A 13,849-nucleotide genomic window follows, 5' to 3' on the forward strand; every position below is an offset into this window, starting at 1 on the left:
CCAATATTTGTTATTTGTAGACTTTTTGATAATACACATTTTGACTGGTATGAGGTGCTATCTCATTCTGGTTTTCATTTGCATTTTTCTGATGATTAATGATGTTGAGCATTTTTTCATGTGTCTGTTGGCCATTTGTATATCTTCTTTGAAAAAAATGTCTATTCAAGTCTTCTGCCCATTTAAAAAATTAGCTGGTTTGATTTTTTGATATTGAGTTATTTATAGGTTTTGAATATCAGCCCTTTATTGGTCATATAATTTGCAAATATTTTCTCCCATTCAATAGGTTGTCTTTTCATTTTGTTGATGGTTTCCTTTGTTGTACAAAAGCTTTTAAGTTTAATTAAATCTTATTTGTTTATTATTGCTTTTGTTTCTTTTGCCTTAGGCTTCTGCTGCTGCTGCTAAGTTGTTTCAGTCCTGTCCGACTCTGTGTGACCCCATAGACAGCAGCCCACCAGGCTCCCCCGTCCCTGGGATTCTCCAGGCAAGAACACTGGAGTGGGTTGCTATTTTCTTCTCCAAAGCATGAAAGTGAAAAGTGAAAGTAAAGTCACTCAGTCGTGTCCGAGTCTTAGCGACCCCATGGACTGCAGCCTACCAGGCTCCTCCGTCCATGGGGTTTTCCAGGCAAGAGTACTGGAGTGGGGTGCCATTGCCTTTTGCGTTTGCCTTCAGTTCAGTTCAGTTTAGTCGCTCAGTCGTGTCGGACTCTTTGCGACCCCATGAATCGCAGCACGCCAGGCCTCCCTGTCCATCACCAACTCCCGGAGTTCACTCAAACTCACGTCCATCGAGTCGGTGATGCCATCCAGCTATCTCATCCTCTGTCGTCCCCTTCTCCTCCTGCCCCCAATCCCTCCCAGCATCACAGTCTTTTCCAATGACTCAACTCTTCGCATGAGGTGGCCAAAGTACTGGAGTTTCAGCTTTAGCATCAGTCCTTCCGAAGAACACCCAGGACTGATCTCCTTTAGAATGGACTGGTTGGATCTCCTTGCAGTCCAAGGGGCTCTCAAGAGTCTTCTCCAACACCACAGTTCAAAAGCATCAATTCTTCAGAGCTCAGCTTTCTTCACAGTCCAACTCTCACATCCATACATGACTACTGGAAAAACCATAGCCTTGACTAGACGAACCTTTGTTGGCAAAGTAATGTCTCTGCTTTTGAATATGCTATCTAGGTTGGTCATAACTTTCCTTCCAAGGAGTAAGCATCTTTTAATTTCATGGCTGCAGTCACCATCTGCAGTGATTTTGGAGCCCCCCAAAATAAAGTCTGACACTGTTTCCACTGTTTTCCCATCTATTTCCCATGAAGTGATGGGACCAGATGCCATGATCTTCGTTTTCTGAATGTTGAGCTTTAAGCCAACTTTTTCACTCTCCTCTTTCACTTTCATCAAGAGGCTTTTTAGTTCCTCTTCACTTTCTGCCATAAGGGTGGTGTCATCTGCATATCTGAGGTTATTGATATTTCTCCTGGCAATCTTGATTCCAGCTTGTGCTTCTTCCATCCCAGCGTTTCTCATGATGTCCTCTGCATATAAGTTAAATAAGCAGGGTGACAATATACAGCCTTGATGTTTGCCTTAGGAGACTAATTAAAAAAATATTGCTATGATTTATGTCAAAAAGTGTTCTGCCTGTGTTCTCTTCTAGGAGTTTTATGGTTTCAGGACTTACATTTAGGACTTACATTTACATACTGAGAGTTTGTTTTATTTTTTTTGGTATATGGTGTGAGAAAATGTTCTGATTTTCTTCTTTTACATGTAGCTCTCCCATTTTCCCAGAACCACTTATTGAAGAGACTGTCTTTTCTCCACTGTATATTATTGCCTCCCTTGTTATTGGTTATTTCTGAGTTCTCTATTTTGTTCTATTGATCTATATGTCTGTTTTTGTGTCAGTATCATAATATTTTGATTGCTGTAACTTTGTAGTATAGTTTGAAGTCAGGTAGCATAATATCTCCAACTTTGTTCTTTTTTTCTCAAGATTTCTTTGGCAATTCAAAGTCTTTCATGGCTCTATATAAATATTAGTATTATTTGTTCTAGTTCTGTGAAAAGTGTCATGGATATTTTGATAGGCATTGTATTAAATCTGTAGATTGCTTTGGGTTATATGGACATTTTGACAATACTAATTCTTCCAACCCAAGAGCATGGGATATCTGTTCATTTCTTTGTATCATTTTCAATTTCCTTCATCAATGTTTTATATTTTTAAGAGTATTTTATTCTTTTTGATGCAAGTGTAAAGGAGTTATTTTCTTAATTTCTCTTTCAGACAGTTTGTTATTAGTGTATAGAAAGGCAACAGATTGTTATATATTCATTTTGTATGCTAAAATTTACTGAATTTATTTATTAGTTCTAACAGTTTTTTGATGGAGACTTTAAGGTTTTCTACACATAGTACAATGTCATCTGCAAATAGTGACAGTTTTACTTCTCCCCTTCTAATTCAAACCAGCACAGCTGGTGGAATCATTGGCAGAACCAGTGGAGATACCACAGACCAGCCTTGCCCAGGGCTTCTCTGACTGTGGTTTGCCATCCTGGCCAGGCAGGAAGAGGAGAGAGGGAGGGAGAGGGGAAGGGAGAGAGAGAGGGAACAGGGAGGGGTGGTGAGTGTTATTAGCTTGATGGCATTGGAATTGGAGCTGTGCCAGCCCCTGGGCTCTCAGGCATACTTGTTTTTTCAGGTGCCAGTGTCCTCTGTTCTTATCCCGCTACTGAGCATTTTATAACTGGATAAGGAAGAGGTGGCCAAACTACTTACATATCCATGTAGATCAGAGTGACAGAGAAGGTCCCAGCAGGAGGGGACTTTGAAGATCATGGACCCAAACTATTCGTTTTAAAGATGAAAGCACTGGGAGTCTGGAAGGAAAATCTTGACTCAAATGTTTACCAACATGGACAGGTCTGGGTCCTTTTGAGGACCCAGATGGGACAACTCTGTGAAGAGTTACCTGCTGGCATTCAACCTTGAAGAGAGGTGGACAAAGATTTCAGGAAACTTGGAAGATCATTGGAGGAGACATTTCTGGAGATAGAGAAAGTTTTAAAAATCTGTTTAAATGACTACCTGTTTCATCCACATGTGGGGCTGGTCAAGATAGCCATAGGAGCCAGTGGGAGAGGCCAAGGAGTGCAGGGAAATAGCCCCTGGAGTCCAAAACTTCAGTTCCAGCTCTGCCACCTCCTTGCTGTGTGACTTTTGGTCAGTTGCTTGATTTTCTGAGCCTTGATTGCCTGCTCAGCTACATGGAGATAATAAAGCTGTTGTCAAAAGGTTTCAAAGGGTTTCTGGGGGAAAAAGTGAAAGGAAAGAAATGCAGGCAATTTCTAAATTGCCCATATTATATAAATAATTATTTGGGACTTGGACAGAGTTTGGTTAATGGAGCTTTTTTTTTTTTTAATCTATTTTTATTTATTTGGTTGTACTGGGTTTTAGTTGAGGCATGTGGGATCTAGCTGAGGCATGTGGGATCTAGCTCTCTGATGAGGGATCAAACGCTCCCTGCACTGGGAGCACAGTCGTAGCCACTGGACCACCAGGGAAGTCCCACATGAATTTTTTTTTAATCACTTCAGAAGGGACTTCTTGGATTCTTATATGCTGGGCACTGAGTTAGACACTTCCCCCAATCACTGAATATGTTTAATGATCCTGCATCTGTCTTAGCAACCTGGAGGAATAAGATGCTTGATCTGCCCTGTCCTAGGCAGTACCCTCTGCCCTTGAGAATTTTGTCCAGGAGGATGTTACATCTGAGATTCCAGTGGAGCATGGCTGATGAATATGTTTCCTGAGATGATCACATCGGAAAACAAGAATAGATTTGACAGATAACTTAATGTGCTCTTCAACATGTGGTTGGTTTTGCATTATATTAAATTTTCAAGCCCTGTGAAATAAGGGATTCATGGGTCCCTCTCCTTCCTCCCCACCCTTCCACACCCACATTCACTGAACAATAGAGATCATCAGATATTCCCTCCCTTCCCTGAGCACACACCTTCCATCTGAGTCAGGAGTACACTGGAGAATTCCAGGAACACATTTAATCACTTAAAATTGGTCGGTGCCTTCAATCTCTGGGGAACTGATACAAAAGCTAGGAATTATAGCAAATGTTCTTCCGGTAGCACACTGCTGAAAAGACACCTCTTTTCAGGCTCAGGTTTGGTTTCAAATCCAAGGCTTTTAACATTTTAAGTTTATCTGAACTGATCTTGAATAATTGAATTGAAAGTGTTTCCTCTTCTTTCTTTGCCTATTGATAGCTTGTTTATTGAAACAGAAGAATGTTCCATTTAAAATTCATTTTCTTTTGAATTCTAGATAATAGAATCAGAAATTCTTCATTCTGCTTAATCTGTAAGTAACAGGAGTGTTCTCTTATGATTCCACAAATCTTTACTGAGATCTTCCTATATGCCAAGCACTATGCTGGGAACTGGGATACAAGATTCATGGGTAGATGCTCAGCCATTCTTTCATTAATCTGGTCATTAATTCAACAGGTATTTACTGAGTACTTCCTGCAGGTGTCAGGCACTGCGCTATGTGAAGGGGACACAGAGCTGAACAAGACAGCGATGATCCTTGCTTTCTTAGATCTTACAGTCTTTAGGAAGCGGAGCTCTCAGCTTGGTGGATGAAAAAAACAGCCACAACACCTGCAAACTACTCTGTAAGAACTTTAGTGGAGCTGTGTAGCAGAGCACTCTGGAATGCCAAAGGGAGGATGGGAATGATACTGGGGAAGGCTGCAGTTACAAATATTGGATGCAAGCTTTGGATGTCTGAGAGGTGAGTATGAATTCCAGTTCTACCTCTGGTTGCTCTGTGACCTTGGCTGCCCCTTGTCTTAGTGTCCTTTTCTTTCTTTGTGAAATGAAGGTAGTTGTGTCATCTACCCCAGGGTTGTCAAGCTTGAGCAAGGCCCTATTTGTAAAGCGCTTAACACAGTGCCTAGAGGCTACTTCTCTTCTTCAACCCTCAGAGTTTATTCCAGACACATTCCTAGGAAGATGAAGACTCCTTTGGGTCTAAGATGTGGGGTGAGCTGGGAAAATAGGTCCATTTGGTCTTTGCTGCCATCCTTGTCTAGAAAGGTAATGCCTGGCAAGAGGAAGAATACTGGGCTCAGGCTGAGTTCCACTTGTTGGCCTAGGTCAGCATTTCTCCAAGTATGGTCTACATAGATAACTATAGGTGGTGTGGAGGCCAACATTTTTTTTTTTTTTTGAATTTTATATTTTATTTTATTCTTTTTTTAAAATTTAAACTTATTTATTTTAATTGGAGGTTAATTACTTTACAATATTGTATTGGTTTTGCCATACATCAACATGAATCCACCATGGGTATACACATGTTCCCCATCCTGAACCCCCCTCCCACTTCCCTCCCCATACCATCCCTCTGGGTCATCCCAGTGCACCAGCCCCAAGCATCCTGTATCCTGCATTGAACCTGGACTGGTGATTCATTTCTTATATGATATTATACATGTTTCAATGCCATTCTCCTAAATCATCCCCCCCTCCCTCTCCCACAAAGTCCAAAAGACTGTTCTATACATCTGTGTCTCTTTTGCTGTCTCGCATACAGGGTTATTGTTACCATCTTTCTAAATTCCATATATATGTGTTAGTATGCTGTATTAGTGTTTTGCTTTCTGGCTTACTTCACTCTGTATAATAGGCTCCAATTTCACCCACCTCATTAGAACTGATTCAAATGTATTCTTTTTATTGGCTGAGTAATACTGCATTGTGTATATGTGCCACAGCTTTCTTATCCATTCATCTGCTGATGGACATCTAGGTTGCTTCCATGTCCTGGCTATTATAAACAGTGCTGCGATGAACATTGGGGTACACGTGTCTCTTTCAATTCTGGTTTCCTCAGTGTGTATGCCCAGCAATGGGATTGCTGGGTCATATGGCAGTTCTATTTCCAGTTTTTTAAGGAGTCTCCACACTGTTCTCCATAGTGGAGGCCAACATTTTTATGTGTACTGCAAAGACACCATCTTTCCATTTACGGTGGTTCTATAATGCTTCCTTTAAAAATAAATTTATGTAAGTTAAAAAAACTGATTTGATTTAAAGGAGAACCCTAAGGACAAACCCTAAGGTATGTGAACATGGTAAAACCACAAATGGTACTTTTCTGTGGGGATCTGGGAAATACCAGCCTAGAGCGAGGTTCTGAGTACCAGTTCTCCAGTCCCAGTCAAGTGGAAGTTACAGCATTACATCCCAGGGAGTAGAGGCTTGACCCAAGACAGTGTGTATGAGGGCCCTGCATGGTGCTTCAGGTAAGAACCCATCTTTGTGAGGCTGCTCTGTTGCTGCTTCACTCAGGATTATATGATCCTCTTTTGATTATCTGCATTGTCTGTATCACTATCTAAAATTATCTTGTTTACTGTCCTCCTCTGTGATTCTGAAATTCCAAACGCCCTGAAAATGGAACATTAAAAAAAATGGGTTTGGCACTCATCAGTTTGTTCTTGATATAAATTTTCAGTTTTTGTAGCAAAATCTGACCTGAACTGATGTGAAACTATCTGTCTCCTTAATTTATCCGTCTTAGTGTAAATGTGGATATGTGCAGCTACAGAGCTGCTAAAGTGTTTAGTTATGAACAGCTGGCCCAGACTCTATGGGGTATAAAGTATCTTATGAAATTTGAACAGCATGACCTCTCTAAAATGTGAAAAATTTTCTATCCCCCCAGAAAACATCTGGTGGTGACTGTTTCAGATAAGGGATTGTGGCTCTCTAGTTGTTTGTTTCCCCAACCTGACCATATACCCCAAGGGACAGAGACCTCATTTGTTTTATTTAATACTGTATCTCCGGGCCTAAACCAGAGACTGGCAAATAGTAAGCTCTTGGTATATGTGCATGGACCAAGACACTGAATAGATGTCTCCCTATGAGCCTGGCTCTGGTGAAGGAGTATCTGGCGGTTCAACAAGGATGGCTTTGGGCTGGCTGGCCCCTTGTGGAAGTAGGTAGCTGCCTCTTTTGGCCATGTGAGGTGCGGGCCTGAGACCACTGAAACCAGGTCTGCCTCAGATCTTGGCTCTAAGAGATACTTGGTTTACTTGGGATGGTCCAAATGGGACAAGCCTTTCCAATCTAGACTCCCATAGCATTTTCAATTCCCAGAACCTGGTGGCAGATTCAATGCCTGTGAGGCTATCTGAACTACAGCAGAAGGCTGCAAGTCCCCACTCTGTTTCCTGACCCACCAGCATAGCCCCACATCACTGGACTGGTATTTCCAAAAGACTTTTGATGATATATTGCTCTTGACTGCCTCTCTGCTCAGCTTTCTCAGACAGTACCAGTTCCTTGGCAGTACAGAGCACCTTACATGTAGCAAGGGCTGGGGAAATATGACTACTGAATGGATGAATGAATGAAAGAAATAGTGAATTGTATCTTTCTTGACATTTGACCTTTTCCCTTCTTCCTAGCTTGGTGCAACCCCCAAATCTTTACCTTTGAGGTGCTGACATGCATATCTTGTTCCCCATTTTGTTTTACAATATGTTCAACTCTCATTCTTGGTTTCCAGGCTGTGACTGTCACTTGGAGACCCTTCTTCTATGCTGCATCTTCATCCTCATCTTCATCTTTGTTAAGCATTGCATGAGCACTTCTTGTGGACCAGGGACTATATTTAAGCTCATTGTCTTATTTAATTATTTTATCTCATCTCACAGGGAGTCAAACCTAGCCTAAAGCAAAGGACTGAGGGAGCAAGGTTGTGGGAGAGTGTTGTGAAAATTCTCAGCAATGAATCACTGATGCTTTGCCTAAGAGCTAAAAGCAGTCAATTTATTTGGTGTCTTTTCACTTCCAAATCATCTACCTCCTGCAGGATCCTTTTCTTGGGGACATTAATTCAAGTTTAGGGCCTCATTTTTCTGTTGTGGAAGCCACCATCCTACCTGGTTTCCTTTCCCACCTCAACAAGTTTGCTGATGTGGAATGTATTTTATGCTGAGGTGTCAGCCCTCGAAGTGCTAGGTCTTCATGAATATAATTCAAGGTGGCAGAAGTTGAGTGGAGAAAGTGTAGGGTGAGCAATTTTCAAGCCACGTTCGTCCTTAATACTGTGTGGTTTTATTTATTTATTATAAAAATCATCTTGGAGTTTATTGATTAAATAAGCTGTGCAAGTGAAAGTGCAGTGAGCCATAAAGCAGGGCACAGCTCCAAGGCGTTACTGAAATCAGTATCTTCAGGTTCGTGTGTGTAGCCGAGAGCTCTATTGAGATGACATTTGCATTTATTGCTTCTTCTCAGAAGGATCCACAAGAACACCTGGGACTCACTGAGTGTAGTCCCCTTCCTAGAAGGTGGATGGACTCACTGAGGATGGGATACTTAGAAGGTCAGGTGCAGAGTGAGCTGCTACATGACCAAAGGAGAATGAATCCAAAGGGGCCCTTTTAACCTGAGAACTACTTAAGGTGACTGGGCAGAAAGTATTTTCAAGGAAACCATGTAAATGTATTTCCCATTCCACAGGCTTGTCTTACAATGTGACATTTCTCCATTGAGAAGTGGAGGTCTTTGTTTTCTTCCCTTGAAATAAGGTAGATCTTTGTAACTGCCTTGACTGATAGAATGTGGTAGAAGTGATGCCACATGACTTCTGAGGTTAGAATGTAATACTGCTTCCATCCGGCTCTTGGAATGCAGTGCTATATTGTAAGGAAGCCCAAGTTGTGGAGAGGGCATGCATGGGTAGGAGGTGTTTCAGCTGGTCACCCCAGCTAGGTCCTCAGCCAGCAGACAGCATCACCTCTAGATATATGAGTGCATGAACCCTTAGATGTATGGACCCTCCAACATTTGAGTTTTCTAGCTGAGACCCTCAAACATTGTGGAGCAGAGATGAGCCATACCTATTGTGCCCTGACTGAATTCCTGACCCTCAAAATCCACGAAAGGTAATAAACCACTCTTGTTTTAAGCCACTAAGTTTTGAAGTGACTTATCGTGCAACATTAGATGACTAATTTAATAGATGACAATTTAGAATAAGAGGAGTGGGGTGAGTGTCCTACTCCTTAGAGATCCTTTGCTAACATTACAAGGAGGCTAGAGGTTCTGACATTGCAACGGGGTAGAGTTTAGTAATATATGATAGTGCTTGGTCTGGGAGAGGGGGAGATGTGATAAAGCCAAGAGCTTCCTGGATGGGGTGAATCTTGTGGGTTTCGAACTTAACCTTCAAGGACAGTGACTTTTCTTCAAAGTCATGGCTGGAGATGGCTTGCTTCTACACCTCTGGATGTTGGAAGCTGGTAGCACACTTCAGCCTCTGAGGACTTCTAGAGGATTCTAGGCCAGTATGCTTATTTGCCATTACCTATTTCTCTTGGATATTATAGGAGATGAAACTCCCTAAAACTCATGGGCAATCTTACATGCTAGACTGAAGACATAAGATCTCTGGTTACAAAACAAGGAAGGAGTTTATGCTAGTAGAGGTTCGTGGTTGCAAGCAACAGATAATTATTCTAGAGGATTTAAGCAGAAAATGAAATTATTAGAAAGATTTAAATAGTTTTCAAAATCCCTGGGCCTCTAGATCATGTCTAACCAGTTTGGTTAGGACATAGTTGCCACAGCACTGGAAAATCTGGATATAGCTACTTGTCCATCAGGATGGAAGCTCCCTGTCTCTAATTCTTTGTGTCACTAGCTCCTGGTTCCAAGTCTAAGAATAGATGTATTTGATTGGTGGAGCCTTGGTCATATGTTGCCTCCTAGTTACAAGGGAAGCTGGGAAATTCAAGATCTAAAGTTTCATCTTGTATAGTGGGGGATTCCCCCTCCTAAAAAAGGAAGATACTTCAGGTACTGGACAGATTAAAACAAACTGCAGTGTTTACTACTGGGTTGCTATTGTGGGTATATTACTTTGTCATTATGTGTTTATAGGGAGAGCACAGACCCTGGCAAAATTCCTGGGAAAAAGGTAACATTCAGAAAATGTGGTGTGCTGATTATTTCCTGCTTATTCTCAGCACTATTCTTACCTTTCCAGACCTTAATCTTCATTACAGGGCCTGGACTTCTGCAAACCACAATTTCCATATCTCCTGTGTAGCTTCAGCCAAGGGGAAGCAGTGGTTGGATGTTGGAAGGTGGGAGGAAGTGAGAAGATATGTTCTTTGTGCAATTTTTGGGAGTGACTGCATTTCTGAAGATTCTAACCTCAGCCACAACAGTTCAGTACCAGCTTGGAAGAACCCTCCCTGGTGGTCCTACGACAGACCCAGAGGTCCCTCCTTCATGATTCTATTGCCCTTTCTGGCACCCCTAGAAATGCAGTCATAAGTACATTCCTGCACTTGGATAATAACATGCTGTTGTCTCTGTCTGAACCTTTGGAGTAGTAGCTGCTTTCTGCTTTTTCCTAGTCTCCAGCTTACCTCAACTTTTCCTATTTATTCTTCTAGCATTTCCAACACTTTTTAAGTACTTCATTGGATTAAATCCTCTGATTTGAAATATTAATATGCTTGGTGTTTCCTAACTGGTCTTGGATTGATACACTTGGTAATTTGGTCAGAACAATAGGCCTTATATTTATAACATAGTTCTCTATTTCAAAGAGGTTTAATGCTTGTAATTACTCCCATTTCTTCCCCTTTCCAACTGGTTAACTCGTACGTACTGTTCAAAACTTTGTTCAGACATTAGTTCTCCAGAAGCCTTCCTGATATTACCCCTGCATTCTGCCCCTCTAAGCCCTACAGTACCACACACTTATAGGGAGGTACATGACAATGGTATTTGTTGATATTCTTAGTGATAGTTATGTAGATTAGAAGTGTATATTTGTAAGAGAATGCTTCAGTAGCCTTACTTAGGCAAGTGTGCTGATCTCTGAGTCTGGAATTCTAGTCCCGATTCCATTAGTAGCTACTGTGCAAACTTGGAAGTCAGATGACTTCTCTAGGCTGTATTTTCCTCTCCTGAAAAATGAGTAGGTTCAATCAGGAGAGTGATTTCCAAACTGTAAAAAAATTTTTTTGAGTAATATTACATGAAAGCCTGACATGGAAACCAGAAATAGATGATCTAGTGGAAGTCAGGGGTGGGCATTCTGGAGTTCTATGAACTCTGTTCTTCCTCTAGCCCCAAACCCTTGATAGCACTTTCACCATTCCTCTAGGGCTCCATGGAGCAAAGTTATAACTCTGCACTAGATCATCTCTTCTATGTATTTCAGCTTTACACATATAGGCACAGTAGGTGATCCAATTAAATATGATGCCCACACATTGCTCAAATTAGTCTGCACATGTCCTTGCTTCATCTTTATTGCCATCATCATTGTAGCCAGTTTCATTATCTTCAAAGGCATTGAGCATTTACTATGTGCCAGGCATAACTCTCATCATGTCTAATCCCCACATTCATCCTACCCTTATTTTCCCGGAAGAGGAGACTGAGTTTCAGGGAAGTTCCATTACTCACTTTTTTGCATTCACTAGTTAACAAGTAACTGTACTGGCAGTCAAATCCATATGGACTTAATTATGAAACTATGCTCAAAATCATGATATCCTACTGCTTATTTACTTCTAGAACCCCATGGTGTAAGGAGGGGCTCCTTGTTTCTGTTTGTCCTATTAGCATGGTGATATCAGTCTGTCAAGCCATTGTCAGTCTGTCTTCTTACTCATGGACAATAGGGGAACCCTGGTGACCCATTCTCAGCTTGAAGCAGTTTCCAGTTGTCTGCCTTTTTTCCATGTCTGTGACTTCTGGCCACTACAGAGCTGTCACCTGACTTGGGAGACCCACTGAATCAAAACTGAAATCAATTAGCAGGGGAAACCTGCCAACTCACCCTCCAAGTCCCCAGCTGACAGCCTAATTTCCCTGGTGGTGAGAACTCCCCACTGGCAATGATGTTACCCCTGCCATGGGGAGTGTTCCAGGATTATCATGTCTCTCTTCCGTGGCTGCAAAATAGTCACTTAATGAGCTGAAAAGGCAGAAATGAAAAAGGAAGTGGAAGGGCATTGAGAACCAGGTAATGTGGCCAACGATTAAAGAGAAGGGCCAGACATTTAAGCCAGAGTATGGGTCCCATGGAAAAGGATATCTTGGTTAAAGGAGAGACCACACTGTCTCCTGATCTCTGAAATCCTCACCATCCACAGGGGCACTGAAAGAGCACTGGACCTCTGTTTCAACCCTGGGATGATATTGACTTCTGGTGCGATTGGAGCAAATCTTTTCCTTCTCTGTTATAGAGTATAAAGGCTAAAAGTGTAGGCCCTGGAATCAAGTGCTTAAATTCTGAATCTACCACTTACCAGCTGATTCTGACCAATTATTTAATCTCCCCAAGATTTAGTTTCCTCAACTGTAGAATCACATAACAATGATATTCATCTCACAGGATTGCTACAAGGTAAATAAGAGAAAATTATTTCCCTTTGGCTTATAGGGCACCACAAGGTAAACAAGGGAAAATTATTTCCCTTTTGCTTATAGGGTACCAGGCCCGGTGACTGGAACATAGTAAACATTCTCTAACTTTGGATGTGTTTGGATGCAAGTAATTGAAACTCCATCCAAGAGCTGTTTAAAGAAGGAAGTGTAATAGCTCATGTAACTGAAAGTTTAGGGAGAGGATATCTGCAGGGCTAGTTAAACTAGTTCCTCAGGGACATCATCAAGAACCTGGCTCTTTCCATATTTCTATTTGTGATCCTGAGTGTTGGTTCAACTCTTAGGCTGGTTATCAGGATGGCTGCCTTACTTTCAGGCACCATATCTAAATACATCAAACGTCCTGAGGAAGAAGGATGTCTGTCCTATGACTCTATCTGAAGCAAAGAAATTTTATTTTTTTAAAATCTCACCAACAAGCTTTTGTATATATCTTATTGTTAAGAATTGAGTCACATGCCCATTTTGACCAATTACTTGTAAGAAGCATTTAACCAGTGGAACTCACCTGGTGGGGTCTGAGGGGTACAGTCAGCTTTGCCTGAAGCTACATGGAGGGAGGTTGGGTGTCCAAAGAAAACTGAAGTTCTGTTGGGAAAGAAGAAGGGACATATGGATGCTGGCTAGGCATTTGACTAAAATCTCTACCATCCATAATTTTCACTATTACTGTTTCTATTATTACTTTTTTTAATCATCAGCTTTTGCTTTGGACTGCTTGTTCTCTGTCTCTTTTCTGTTCTGAGAGTCATGATTCTGGTCTTACTCAGCATTCTCAGTGTATGCTGGGCTGTTTGATCCCTGCCTCTTCTAACGAGAGGGCAACTGAAATGTACCATTTCTATTTCCAACTTTTATTTCCTTCTCAGAAATACGTCAAGCCAAACACTCCAGGTGTGCAGAGTTACTCAGAACCAGCCAACGGAAATTGATTTCAAGATCCCAGCAACTGTCAGTTACAACAGCAAGTTGTGTAACTGAGCTGATGATACAGTTGACTAAGTGCCAAAGTGTCTGCCTTTTTCTACTTCAGAAACATACCTGGGAATCCTTCCTCTACCCAAGATGGCAAGCCCACCTCAAATAGTGTTTTGGGTTGAAAGGTGGTACATTTGAACATTTCTAGTGCTTCTGTGTGTTGTGGTCACATATTGTATGGCTAACACTTTTTTTAAAAAGAAGAATCAGTGTGGATGGTTGATGAAAAAACCATTCCCATTTTGGAGAAACAACTCAAAATATACTGGCATGCCATTTGGGGATTGGGAAAATATTCTTGAGTTATGTGGGACAACAAATTTCTTTTTAGTTCT

The sequence above is a fragment of the Bos indicus x Bos taurus genome, chromosome 7 (assembly GCF_003369695.1).
Source record: "Bos indicus x Bos taurus breed Angus x Brahman F1 hybrid chromosome 7, Bos_hybrid_MaternalHap_v2.0, whole genome shotgun sequence".
NCBI lineage: Eukaryota > Metazoa > Chordata > Mammalia > Artiodactyla > Bovidae > Bos > Bos indicus x Bos taurus.